Genomic DNA, 13,571 nt, shown 5'->3' with positions numbered 1-13,571 from the left:
AGGAGGGGAAGAATGAAGCGGGGGAAATCGGTGGGGTAGATGAACCATGAGAGACGATGGACTCTGAAAAACAAACAGGGTTCTAGAGGGGAGGGGGGTGGGAGGATGGGTTAGCCTGGTGATGGGTATTGAGGAGGGCACATTCTGCATGGAGCACTGGGTGTTATGCACAAACAATGAATCATGGAACACTACATCTAAAACTAATGATGTAATGTAGGGGATTAACATAAGAATAAAAAAAATAAATTCAGGCTGGTTTTTAAGGGAGCTGGGGGCTGGGTAATGGAGTGAGGGACTTGGGGTTGGTGAAGATTTTCTAGGTGGCTATCCTCTGAAAAACGAGCAAGAAAAATCAGGGTGTTATTGGCCCATACTGCTCTGCCTCCATGTTTATGTCTTTTAGGAGCCACTGAAGCCCAAACCTATTTGGGTTGATTTAAATCTAATCTGTCTTGCAGGAGGTCATATGACAGTTACAGATTCTGTCTGCTCCAGAACAGAATGGGGATGAACTAGGCCTGAGGGGAATGGGAGGCGGTGTACCACCTTGCAGCTGCAGGTGAAAAGGTTTTCATGGCCTGTAGAAGTTTAAGTGCTTGGATTTTTGGGTCAAGGCAAACATGGGAAAGAGAGGACTATTTTGAGTGGCTATTCCTGACTTTGGGCATTGAAACCAGAGTTTTTTTGATCCTGACCTGCTCCTATTTTGGATACGTAGCACAGCTGTGTGGAAAATGCTCGGGCACCAGAGAGATGTACACAAAGACTGTAGAATCCACTTGTACTTGTCTACTCAACATGTATTTACTGAAGGACTGTTTGGTACAGGTATAGAATCTGGGGCTCACAATGCACGGGCTGGTATGGTTGGTTTGAACAATAAAGGCCATAGGTCTTAAGGAGTTTAGACACTAATCAAGGTGATAAAACATACACAGGAGAAATAATTTAAGGCAATACCATGCATGCCAGTCACAAGGCATTATGTGATCAAGATGAGCGCAAAGCTGTTTTTTTTTTTTAAAGAAGATTTTATTTATTTATTTGACAGATAGAGACGTAGCGAGAGAGGGAACACAAGCAGGGGAAGTGGGAGAGGGAGAAGGAGGGCCGAACATGGAGCCCCATGTGGGGCTCAATCCCAGGACCCTGGGACCATGACCTGAACTGAAGGCAGACGCTTAACGACTGAGCCACCCAGGTGCCCCTTTTTTTTTTTAAAAGATTTTATTTATTTATTTGACAGAGAGAGAGACAGCGAGAGAGGGAACACAAGCAGGGGGAGTGGGAGAGGGAGAAGGAGGCTTCCTGCCGAACATGGAGCCTGATGCAGGGCTCAATCCCAGGACCCCGGAACCACGACCTGAGCCAAAGGCAGATGCTTAACCACTGAGCCACTCAGGCGCCCCCCAAAGCTCTGTTTTTTTTTTTTTAATTTTATTTATTTGACAGAGAGAGATAGCGAGAGAGGGAACACAAGCAGAGGGAGTAGTAGAGGGAGAAGCAGGCTTCCCGCATAGCAGGGAGCCCGATGCGGGGCTCGATCCCAGGACCCCGGGATCATGACCTGAGCTGAAGGCAGATGCTTAACAACTGAGCCACCCTGACGCCCCCCGCCCCAAGCTCTGTTTTAAGACCAATTCCCCCACCTATCCCTTTTGATTTTCTGGGAACTTGCAGTCCTGATTACCCTTTCTTGCTCTTCTGCCCTTAGCTTCTTAGTCCCAACTGGATCTTCTCATTACCTTTACACACACTCAGGTTTTTTTCCTGTCTACAAAGTGCACAAAGAAACACTCTTTCAGTCCTTTATCTTCCTCCTGTTGTTATTCTCTCTCTCTTCCCCTTCACACCCAAACATACCTAGGATTGTCCTTACTTGTCTTCTTTTTAATGATTTCCACTTATTTTTTCACCAACTCCAAACTGAATTCTGTCTCAACTAGTCCAAGTTCTCATTGAATTCCTCAGTGACCTTCACATTGGGCATTTTAGTTTTTTAATCTTTAAAGATTTATTTATTTATTTGAGAGAGAGAGAGAGCAAAAGAGAGAGCTAGAGCACAAGTGGGTAGACGGGCAGAGGGAGAAGGAGAGAGAGAATCTCTAGCTGAGTGCAGAGCCCGATGCGGGGCTCGATCTCACAACCCTGAGATCACGACCAGAGCTGAAATCAAGAGTTGGACACTTAGCCAACTGAGCCACCCAGGCGTCCCATGTAGGGTACTTGTAGTACTTCTATTACTTGGCCTTTCTGTGACACTTAACGTTTTTGTTTTACTTCTCTGGCAACTATTTTCTCTCCTATGTGGGTATCATCCTCTCAACATAACTGTTGAATGTTCAACTTCCTCAAGGATCAGATCTTCCCTTCCTACTTTGTACCATCTCCCTGGACAGCCACGTCCATACTCACAGTTACTTCCTAGGCAAAGATAACTCACCACTCCCAAACCACCTGTCTGAGCTACAGACACACATATCCAACTCCCAACCTGGACATTTCTTTTAGACATCTCTCAGGAACCTCAAATGCAATATATCCACAACCAAAGTGGCAATATGGGCTCCAGATGTGGACTCTTGTGCAGTGGGATTCACTGAACGATCTTGTCTATCTCCAACTCAGAAAGAGAAACTATCCTAAAGATTGTAATTTTCAAACATAGGTTTAAAAATCTCTTTTTGTAATTGATAACTAACTTTAATGCACTGTGATCACAGAGAACTTTGTTTGATAGCTGTTTTTTTTTGGTATTTGTTGGGACTACCCTTGTGGCCTAATACATGGTCGGATGTTCCTTATGTTCCACATGCACTTATAAAGAATGCTTTGGCAGATTGCATTTTCCACAGGGGGTCACACCAACACATTTATCCAGTCCCATGTGCTCATGTTACTGAGCACTGACCACCACCCCTCCTGCCAAGAGATGGAGCCTTTGTTCTCTTCCCTTGAGTCTCAGTGGGGGTTTGTGACTGCCCTGACCAGTGGAATGCTGTGTAAATGGTGTTAATGTGACTTCCAAGCCTAGGCCAGAAAGAATACAGCTTCTGCCTGGCTCCCTATCTGGGAACTCTTGCCTTTGGAACCCAGCCACCATGTTGTGAGGCAACTCAGGGTACATGGAGAAGCCACATGTAGGTGTTCTGGCCCCTGTTAAGGTCTCAGCTAACCTTCAGCAACCACTGGCAAATGTTTGAGGGATTGAGCTTTCTGGTGATTCCAGAGCCCAACTTCTAAGCCTTTCAGCTGAGGGCTTGGGCATTGTCGCATACGGAAACACTGGCTCAGTCATATGCTGTCAGAATTCCTGTTCCGTGGAAACCATAGAGACACTAAATTACTATTTTTCAGTCATTAATTCTTGGGTAGTTTGTTATGCAGCAATAGATAGCTGATGCAAATATGTATTCTATCACCGGTAACTTCTGTTTTGCCTAGTAGTATTTCCACCAGTTTTCTTTTGGTTCCTATTTGCTTGGTGTATAGTTTTCTATACTTTCCCATTCAAACTCCTTTTACATTTTAGATGTGTTTCTTATAAACATCATATAGCAAAGTTTAAAAAAATCGATTAAAAAAATTATTTTAACAGACGTATTTAATCCATTCACTCTGATTTGTGACATATTTGAACGTACTTTAAATATTTTCTTTTGTATTTTCTATTCACTGTGCTTTCCTTTCACTTCTTGCCTGCTTCCATTCCAGTCTTCTATAGAGAATTGGCTGAGTTTTCTGTCCTTTATATTGTTCCCTCAGTTGGTTTGGACATTTCTTTTCTTTTGGTGATTACTCTTATGTGTTTTAACATTGTGAAATAGACCATATGTACAAAAGAATTTTTGGAAGTGTATATCTACAGCATTTATTGTATTGTATTCTATTATAATACAATATATAATAACCTGAACATCTAGATACCACTTCCCTGGCCAAGAAATAGAGCATTACCATATTCCAGAATCTTCCCCAATGCTTCTCATTATATCTCCTCCCTTGTCCTCAAGCTAAACGTCGCTTGCATTCTGTGTAAATCATTCCCTTGCTTTTCTTTATAGTTTTTGCCACTTATATGTTATATTTCAAAACAAGATAGTATGTATTTTTACCTTTTTAAACATATTATATATATAGAATGATACATATAGTCTTCTGTGACTTGCTGTTTGTTTTATATCATATTTTTGAGAGGCATAGATGTTGATGTGTGTGACTGTTTCATTGATTTTTCAAAGCTGTATAATACCCCATTTTAAGACTGTAAAAATATATGTATTCATTGTACTATTGATAGATGTTTGGGTTGTTTTCAGTATTTCTTGGCATTCTAGCAATGATGCTCTAAACATTTTTGTATGCATCTTTGTGAGCATATATGCAAGGGTGTCTTTGACTACGTACAATGAGAAAGAAATGCTGGTTATCCTTAACAAGTTAGTCAGTAACTTTAATGCATATCTTTAACAGTTTAATTAGTATCTGTCTCTTCCTTCTAAGCAATTTATTCCCCTCCCTTATTCCATATAATTGCAGCCAACAACTCATTTCACCTTATATGCAAACACTAAAAATTGGTCATTATTGTTGTTGTTGGATTTTACAACCAAGGCTTAGTAATTATTATTCAATAACCTTTATTTATTTATTTATTTATAAATATTTTATTTATTTATTTGACAGAGAGAGACACAGCGAGAGAGGGAACACAAGCAGGGGGAGTGGGACAGTGAGAAGCAGGCTTCCTGCTGAGCAGGGAGCCCTATGTGGGGCTCGATCCCAGGACCCTGGGATCATGACCTGAGCCGAAGGCAGGGAGACGCTTAACAACTGAGCCACCCAGGTGCCTCAATACCCATTATTTATTATTAAATTTACTAGATTTACCATCATGCTTGCTAATGTCTTTATTTCCCATTGCATTTTGCTCCTCATTCCTTCCATCTGGGGTCAATTCCTTTTTATTCAAGTATGCCTTTTAGTATTTCTTTCAGCAAAAGTAAACTACTGTGAGCAGAAAACAATCCTTTTTTTTATCCCTGAAAAATGTCCTTATTTCTCTGTCGTTCTTGAATGATAATTGGTTTAGCATGGCTATAGAATTTTTGTTGAACTTTTTTTTCCCCTTAGTACTTTGAACATGTTATTCCATTGCTGTCTTGCTTTTATTTTTGCTGATGACAAGTTGTTTTGCAAGGAGTCTGTTTTTTCTCTCTGGTTGACTTTAAGACTTTCTATCTCTGGTGTTTTGTGGTTTCTTTCTGATGTATCTACCTGTGGATTTGCTTTTATTTATCTTGCTGAGGTCTTGGCGTCCTTTTTTCAAGAGGATTCATGTCTCATTCTAGAAAATTTATATTCCTTATCTCTTCATGTTTGTCTTTTCCCTTTCTTTTGAGCTTGGCTATTTGGATAAATATGTATTTAAATTATCACCATATTTTGCTTAGGATTTCTGTGTGTTTAAAGTGGAAAGGCATACAGGTCGGTCCCTATGTTGTCAGACCATAAGTCTCTCATATTTTACAAAATGTAATATTATCCTATTTATCCAGTCTTCCCCAAATTCTGTTTATCCCAGATTATTTTTCTCCTAACTCCATTGCAATCCATATATCAGGGGAAAGGGGAAATTTCTGATGTTGTCTCATGGAGGGGCTTTATCTCCATAAATATTACAGGATTTATGTCACAGCCCAGAAGTCTGGTCTTGGTCTTTAGTGACCATACATCAGCAGTAATGGGTTTTTTGTTAAGGGCTAAAGCAAGTACTTAGGACATTGAAGGAAAAGAAAAAGAACCATGGGAAAACCATGGATTAGTTGGCCATTCCCAACTACCACACTATTAGGAGATATTAGGACTTAGCCAAGAATGACAGAAAGAGGAATATTCCAATTACTTTTGACCATATGATATGAGTAATGATGTACTGATATAGAATGTTATATCAAGCCCTTGAAATATTATTATGATAATAGTCCCGCACTTATCAACTGAAGATACATTCAGACACCCACAGTGGATGTCTGAAACTGTAGAGGGTACTGAACCCTGTATCTACTATCTATCTATCTATCTATCTATCTTTCTATCTATCTATCTATCTATCTATATCTATCAAACTGTGATAAAGTTTAGTGTATAAGTTAGGCACAGTAAGAGATTAACAACAATAACTACTAATAAATTAGAATAGTTAGAACAAAAATCAGAACAGTCAGAACAATATTCTATAATAAGTTATGTGAAGAATGTGATTTCTCTTTCTCTCTCAAAATATCTTACTGTGCTGTACTCACCCTTCTTCGTGTGATGATATGAGATGATAAAATGTCTACGTGATGAGATGAAGTGAGGGGAATGACGTAGGCACGGCGAGTAGCGTGAGGCTACTATTGACCTTGTGACAGTTTGTTAGAAGGAGGATCATCTGCTCCCAGACCACCGTTAACTGCCAGTAACTGAAACCATGGAAAGTAAAACCTCCACTAAGGTGGGGGGAACTCCTGTATTGCTTAACAACTATCATTTACTACATCTCTTATCACGTTGACCCGTGTGTGCTCAGTACATGGTATGTTTTGATCACAGGGAGCTTAATTTAACATGTCAAGTTTTGATTTGAAATGTGGAGTGGGGCTTCGTGGGCTCTGTGAGTTTCTCTCTACCTAGGGAATGGGGACTGTACCTGTCAGCTTGCATCTGTGTACTCATGGGGCAAGTGGTGAGATCCGCATTGAAAGGACCATGCATCTCATAGAAATGGAACAGGCTCCCCCACGTAAAACTTTTTCAGAGAAATGGAAATAGGGTGTGCAAGAAAGACGACAATGAAAGAAATTAAGAACATAAAATGCTCGGTCAAAGTGAGTGTGCTGCGTAACATTTAATTTGACTTGCATCTCTGCGGTTTATAAGCTGTTCCCACACTGTTGAGGAGTTCACAACCCCAAAAGATTTGATTGTCCATCTGACTGGTGTGTGTGATTGAATTCTGGCTGGATGTGCGTGCTGTTTTCACTTGATGACAGTCTTTTATTGGCCTTTTGTGAGGGAGGTATGAGGCCTGGGTTTTTTGGCCAGTGCCACATACCATGGCATATGGAAATTCTCCTTAGAGACATGGAGAGAAAACATTTGGTGTTTTACTTGCGGATAACTCCCTACTTTCGTTTTTATCTCTTTGTAGCTTTGAAGCTCAGCGAAGAAGGAAAATCCATTGAGAACAGTCTGTAAAGGTAAGTGTATTTATTACATGGCCTTGACAAACATTGCCTTTACAACATTGATTTTTCTTTTATTCAGAGATTTAAACATTTGGATTAAAGATACAGCTGACAGGACAACTTCCTTAACCACCTGCTTGTCCTCCCTCTTAGGCAAAAGTGCTGAGCAATAGTTAGCAGGGAGCAGGAGGAAATAAAATGATGTGCTGAGGGTAGCCAAATGCAATTGTATGCTTGCTGACTTTTGCTTTCTTCTCAGAGTTAAGACATTCCAATGGAGCTAAGTTTACTAAGATTAATGCTAGCTGGAAAAAGAATGCGCTCGTACCGCTTCTAGTCGATGGTTAAATAAAACCAGCTGGCCAAATAAAGCATTTAAACTAAAATGCGAGTGGCATTTGAATTGGGTTGGATGAAATTTATCATGAAAGTCAGTTGTGCAGTTGCGTGGAGAAGCTAGTTTTGTAGAAAGGAGAAAGCCAGCCAGTTTGGTGTAGCTAATTTCATTCTGCCCAGTCTCTGTGGACCCTAAGTGAGTTACAGGAAATGAACTTCCAAGTTTGAAGCAATGGGAAAAGTACCTATCAGCTTTCTGTGAAACATTACAATCGCATTGGTTTTTACATGGAAAAATGTAATTGTTTCCTCTTTGCTAGGTATATTTATAAGCATACGGCTGTACAGCATTGTTCTTTGATTCATTGTTTAATTTCTGTTCTGCATGAAGTATTTTAATTTAAAGAATTCATTCTGCGGAATTATAGGGCTGCAGTTTCATCAAGAGTCTTTGGTGGCCAGGGTGAAATATGCCATAATTTTACATTTGTTTTCATCATCAATTATGTTTTTGACAATTCCTGTCGTTTTTATTACAGCAATCATGACCGTGACCACTTTAGTTAAAGTTGAAAAGCCATTTTGATTTACCTTCTATTTTAAGTTATTCCTAACTTTATGACAGATCTACTTCTGGGGCTGAGTTTTTAACGTTTGTTTTGAGGGTGAAAAAGAATTTTACAGGGAAATTGGAGAAAACCTCTTTTGAATGATCAAAACATGAGCTATAAAAACACCATTTTGAGGATCTGCTTTGGGATGACTAAACTCTGGTGCATGAAGCCTGGTTGGCGTGGAATTTTTCCTTAATGGTTTTCAGCCATATAACTTACACATCTCTGGACCACTGAGCCACATCTTGGAATAAAGCAGTACTTGATAGCCTCTTAGAAATAAATTCTCATAAATTATTGGAGCTGGTGGTGATGTGGCAATCTTCAGAACCTTGCGATCTTTAGGTACTGTTACGGTGCTCCCATTTCTCTTGCAGAATGTTTTCACACAGCATAGTCCATTTCCTCTGCTCTCAATGAAAATCCTTTGTTAAACTGGTATTTTGGAGTCAGACATGGATTCAGTCCTGGGTTGGCTTTTATTAGCTGTTGGACTATGGACACATTATTTACCCCTCTGCGTCTCAGTTTCCTAGTTCGTGAAATGGAGATCATAATATTGTTTTCCTCATAAGCTTGTTGTGGAGGTTAAATGAATTATTAGGTATTAAAGGCTTGGAACAGGTCCTGGCCCGTGACAAATACTCAGTAGATGTTAGTTGCTGCGACCGTTGTTAATATTACCATCATCATCATCAAATCAGCATCCTTCTGAATTTATTCCTTAGACATTTTGAGAAGTCTGTGCTTTTTGGAAACTATAGGATAATGTTTCCAAGGTGAGCATGTCAGTACTAAAGAAGGACAAATTCTGCTTTGTCTTTAGGAATCAGAGGAAAAGACAGCTTTCAGGTCAAGTGAGAAGTGAGGCCTCTGGAAGTAAAAAGTTGTCAGGGTGAAGTTTTGTAGGCATCAGGGTAAACATGTTCTTTGGCTGTGTGTAGACAATTATTAGTATATAGAATCTTAAGAAATAGTGATCTTAACTGCTAGCTAGTTAGATTCATAAGGAATTTTGGAAGAAAGGCTTGGCAAGCGTAGAGGGACTTCTCCGCCTTCCCCTTTCTTTCCTGTTCTTGTATCTGTTTTCCCTTCCTAACAGTGCCTTGATTTCCTTTTGAGGTGGTTAGATCAGTGGAACTCTAACCAGGGGCCCTACCCAGGGGCCTTTACTCAGCCTCGGGATGGGTGCATGATCACTAGCTTGGGTAAGGGGGTGTTCATGTGCTGTTTGAATCTTGAGCTAAGGGATTCTCCTTTTTCCCAGTGGGCATCCTGCTCTGAAAACAACTACTGTGGGGACCACCATAGCATTTCCCATTCCCTGGTCTCCATGTCTATCTCAGCAAATGATGGTTGCTAAGCCTTATTTTCCAGTGGAAAATTAGGCTTATTTTCCATGGATTCAGTGAGCCCCAAGTTTCTTTCCAATAATCCTCCTCAAATTAGCCAACTGGCTTCAGTCCTGGCACCACAGAAGCCTAAGTGGTAGAGTAGTAGATATGGAATAAACGGGGTGTGTTTGGAGGTTTACAATTAAAATACCATTCATTACTTTCTTCCATCACGTGTAAGTACCTGAACGTTTTGCAGTAGGTTATATTATAAAAGGTTCAGAGTTGTCAATTAGTATTTTAAAAGTGGGCCATTTTGCTGGACTTCCCACGCCTCCTGTGTTTGGTAGAGAGAAGTCACTTCTGGCTGCTTCTCTAAGCTCTCAAACGATGTGTGTGTATGTGGGGGTAGAGCTGGAAATGGCAAGAGAAGCAGAGAGGTCTTCACAGCAGTTTCTGGAGCCCTGGTCTCTCTGCTGCCTGAGGGTTGTGAAGGGACTGTGATTTCCTTCCACCTACTCTAGCCTCCCCAAACAAAACTCGTTACGTATTTTTTTCCTCCTTTTCCCTGGACTTTTATTCCTCTTCTGAACACTTGCCTTGCCCTACTGAACACCTTCTTTTCAACGATGTGTATGGTGTGATTGAAAACTCAATTATTTCGGTCTCTGGCATTCCTTGTGGTTTCTCGAGAATGGAATGGGCAAGTGCGCTCTGTTTCCCCTTGTGTCTTGTTTGTTGACTACTTCTGTGTTCTCTGCGGTGCCTAGAACAAAGCTGGTTAATGCTTTTTTCACAGGAACATCAATTTTGCGCTCCTACTGTGAATAAGTAGCCTGAGTGCCTTGTGTGGTGGAAAGAGCCTAGGCTGACATGCTGGGAAACATGCCTTCCAGTTTGGGCGCTACTGTTGGTAGCTTTATGATTCTGGGCAAAATACCCAACTTTTCTTAAGGTCTCAGCTGTAAAATCAGGATAACCTTTGCCCAGTCTACTGCATCGAGGTGTTCTGAGGATGACGTAAAGGTAGTGTACTTGAAAGTGCTTAGCCAGTTGTCAAGTGCTGCATAACATCAGCGGATGATGATGGTGATGCCATTTATGTTAAACAGGTTGAGAAATCAAGGGATCTTTTTTTTTTAAATATAAGGCTGAGTAGAAAAGGGACATAAATTTAAAAAACAAAAATAAAAATAAAACTCTGCTCGGTGCTTGTGCTGGACATTCTGTTTGTGCCTCCAGCTCGTTGCTCCTCTGAAAGGCTCTGAGCCCCCGGAGGCTGCCCTCTCTTGTCAGCGTTCCCTGGTCTTCCTTGCTCTCCAGCTTTCTGTTAAATTAGCCAACGGAAGGCCCTGGGTGAAAATCTGAGAATGTGAGTTTGGAATATTATTCCCTGCCTTCCGTGCAGCACTGCGGTGGGAGGAGGGCTGCAGGTGCCGGGGACAGAGTAAATGGTTATTGTCAATGTCCAGCACCTGGACATTTTGGTGGTACATTTGGAAGGATTCTATCAATCAGGTTTTTAAAAAGCAAGTTTTGGTAAACTGAAAAACCTTATGGTAACTGTAGTATATAAAGACATACAATATTATACATGTTATGGATTATCTTTTTAAATTCACTTTTATTTTTATCAAAGCAACCTATCTACCTTGTTTGAATAAAACAGCGCTAAAAAGCAAATATTGAAAAACTGCAACACCTACCCCCTCCTTCTGCATTTCTCCTACCCTTCCAGCCCATGCCCTGCAATTGGCAGCTTTCATCTCTGATACTTCCGGCATTTATCTATTGCCAAATACTGTTTTTTTTTTCCTGCTGTATCGATTTTAGCAATAGTTCTTTAACACTTCCCACTCATCGCTTCTGGTCCCCACAGCCCCCTAACATAATCATATCACATTTTTTGTTTAAATCAATATGGAATACTTCCATTATCATGTTGATCTGGTTGGTAATGTGTTCTTTAATGTGTAACTTTTGGTCTTCCTTGGAATTAACATATGCTTTCAGAATTTGCTTTCTTTCCTAGGCATCTGCCTTATGAAGTGTAGGTAGTAATAGCATTTCGATTTTATAGATGGGTAAATTGAGGCTTGAGGCTTAAGTATTTGCCCAGAGTCACACAGCTAGTAAGCGTCAGAATTGGGATTAGACGCCAGCCAGCCTGCCTACAAAGCCTGCATTCTTAATCATGACATTGTTTACAAACACTGTCACTTCAGTTGTTATCCTAATGGCTCTGTTAAAGCAAAACAAAACTAGGGGCGCTTGGGTGGCTCAGTCCTTAAGCGTCTGCCTTCCAGTTCATGATCCCAGGGTCCTGGGATCGAGCCCCACATCGGGCTCCCTGCTCCGCCGGAAGCCTGCTTCTCCCTCTCCCACTCCCCCTGCTTGTGTCCCTCTCTCACTGTCTCTCTCTCTCTCTGTCAAATAAATAAATAAATAAAATCTTAAAAAACAAAACAAAACTTGAGGTCTATCTTTCCGATTTGGAATCAGTCGATCTGAGATGGGGACCAAGAATCTGTCGTTTAAAAAGCTCCACAGGTGATTCCATTGATCAGCAGGGTTTGACAACTTCTGTTCTATATCCTATCGTTACTGTGATCACCATCCTTACGGTCATGATCATCAACATCCTCACCACCACCTCCATCAGCAGCAACAAATGACAGTCTTGTGCTCTCAGCCACTAAGTAGAAATCCTGGTGTCTGTGAAAGCAGCCTCTTTTTGGCCTCCTGGTGAGAGAGCACTGGTGGGTGATTCAGGTAATAATTTATCTGGCCATTTTTAAGTTTGGCCAGTGCTTTGGGAGGAACTGTGCCCCATGGAAGTGGACAAGGGCATTTGTTCACCTCGGTTGGTTGGCACTTTATCTGGTAAAAAAAAAAAAAAGGCAATTGAACATTGTTTCTGTACTTAACCCTGACCTTAAAGGGACTCATTTTTTTCTGAGTCCCCTAAAATGACATCTAGGGGGAATACAAAGCTCAAGTTAAAGAGAAACTTTGATGTCTTTGTTCTATTTGATTTCCACCCCCCTCCCTTCCTCCCATGCTTGTGGCATTTCTTGTTTATCAGACAGGAGAGAAGCTTTAGTAAAATTTGGCCTGGGGTTTTCTCATCCCTAGGTGTGAAATTATTTCAGAACTATAATAATAATACTTTGCATTTCTATAGTCCTTTTATTTGAAGATCTAAAAGTATTCTGTTGGTGTTAATAGAGCTTCCCAGCACCCTCTGAAGTAGGTATTATTAGAGAAGATTTCCTCCAAGAACATTTTCACTTCATATCCTATGTGTGACTTGAAAATGTTTTTGTATTGTTTGGGAATCTCCACTATTTAAAGTGCCACGCATATAGGGCACTTATTTTCATTATATTCAGTCTTCACTAATTCCCAGCCATTGAGGGAAATATAGTCCGTTTCCCATGAATGGGTGTGGCGTTATTTATCGAGAATTTAAATAAAAGAGTTCTGTTTTGCCTTTTATTTGAATGTTTTTTGAAAATATTCAGTGATGTTCACCAGCCATGGAACTGTCTATGTTACAGTAAATTTTCCCTTTTTTTTTTTAAGGTAGCAGGACTTGTGGGAAGATATTGAAAAAGTAGTGAGAGTTTGGCTTGGTAATGTGTCCTTTGGGAGCTCATGACATGTCAAGCCAATTAAAAATACAAACTGAGTTAGCATTCTCATTTAAAGGTTTAATTTAGAAAAATTGCTTTGAATGTTGCATACCAGAATTTTAATCATGTAGACATGCCTACTTGGTTGTTATTTTTCTCTTTCTCAAACTGTTGTGAGGTTTCATCTTCGTGGTGTTGGGAATGTCACTGATTCTGCATGTCTGCCATAGCACATGTGAGAAGCAAGAATTTCCTCTCTCTTCCAAGGACCTTCTAGCTGGACTAAGAATCAAATTGACACGAGACAGGTTAACAGGAAACACATTTGATCTCTTACATATGGAGAATCCACATACACATTGAAACTCTGAAGATAGGCAAAATGAGGTATATGAATTAAGGAGAAGAATTTAGGGT

General features: G+C 40.5%; 1 protein-coding gene across 2 annotated transcripts in view; it reads left to right on the top strand.

Annotated features, from left to right (window-relative positions):
* FHIT (fragile histidine triad diadenosine triphosphatase) overlaps positions 1-13,571 on the top strand; it is a 1,147,690-nt gene that overhangs the window by 27,020 nt on the left and 1,107,099 nt on the right. For both annotated transcript variants that reach the window (XM_081820160.1, XM_081820150.1), the window contains exon 2: positions 7,199-7,247. The gene's annotated coding sequence lies outside the window, so the exon portion shown is untranslated. The remainder of the gene's footprint in view (positions 1-7,198; positions 7,248-13,571) is intronic.

The sequence above is a fragment of the Leptonychotes weddellii genome, chromosome 1 (assembly GCF_054177405.1).
Source record: "Leptonychotes weddellii isolate Sample4059 chromosome 1, ASM5417740v2, whole genome shotgun sequence".
Classification (NCBI taxonomy): Eukaryota; Metazoa; Chordata; class Mammalia; order Carnivora; family Phocidae; genus Leptonychotes; species Leptonychotes weddellii.
This window is presented reverse-complemented; position numbering and strand designations above follow the sequence as displayed.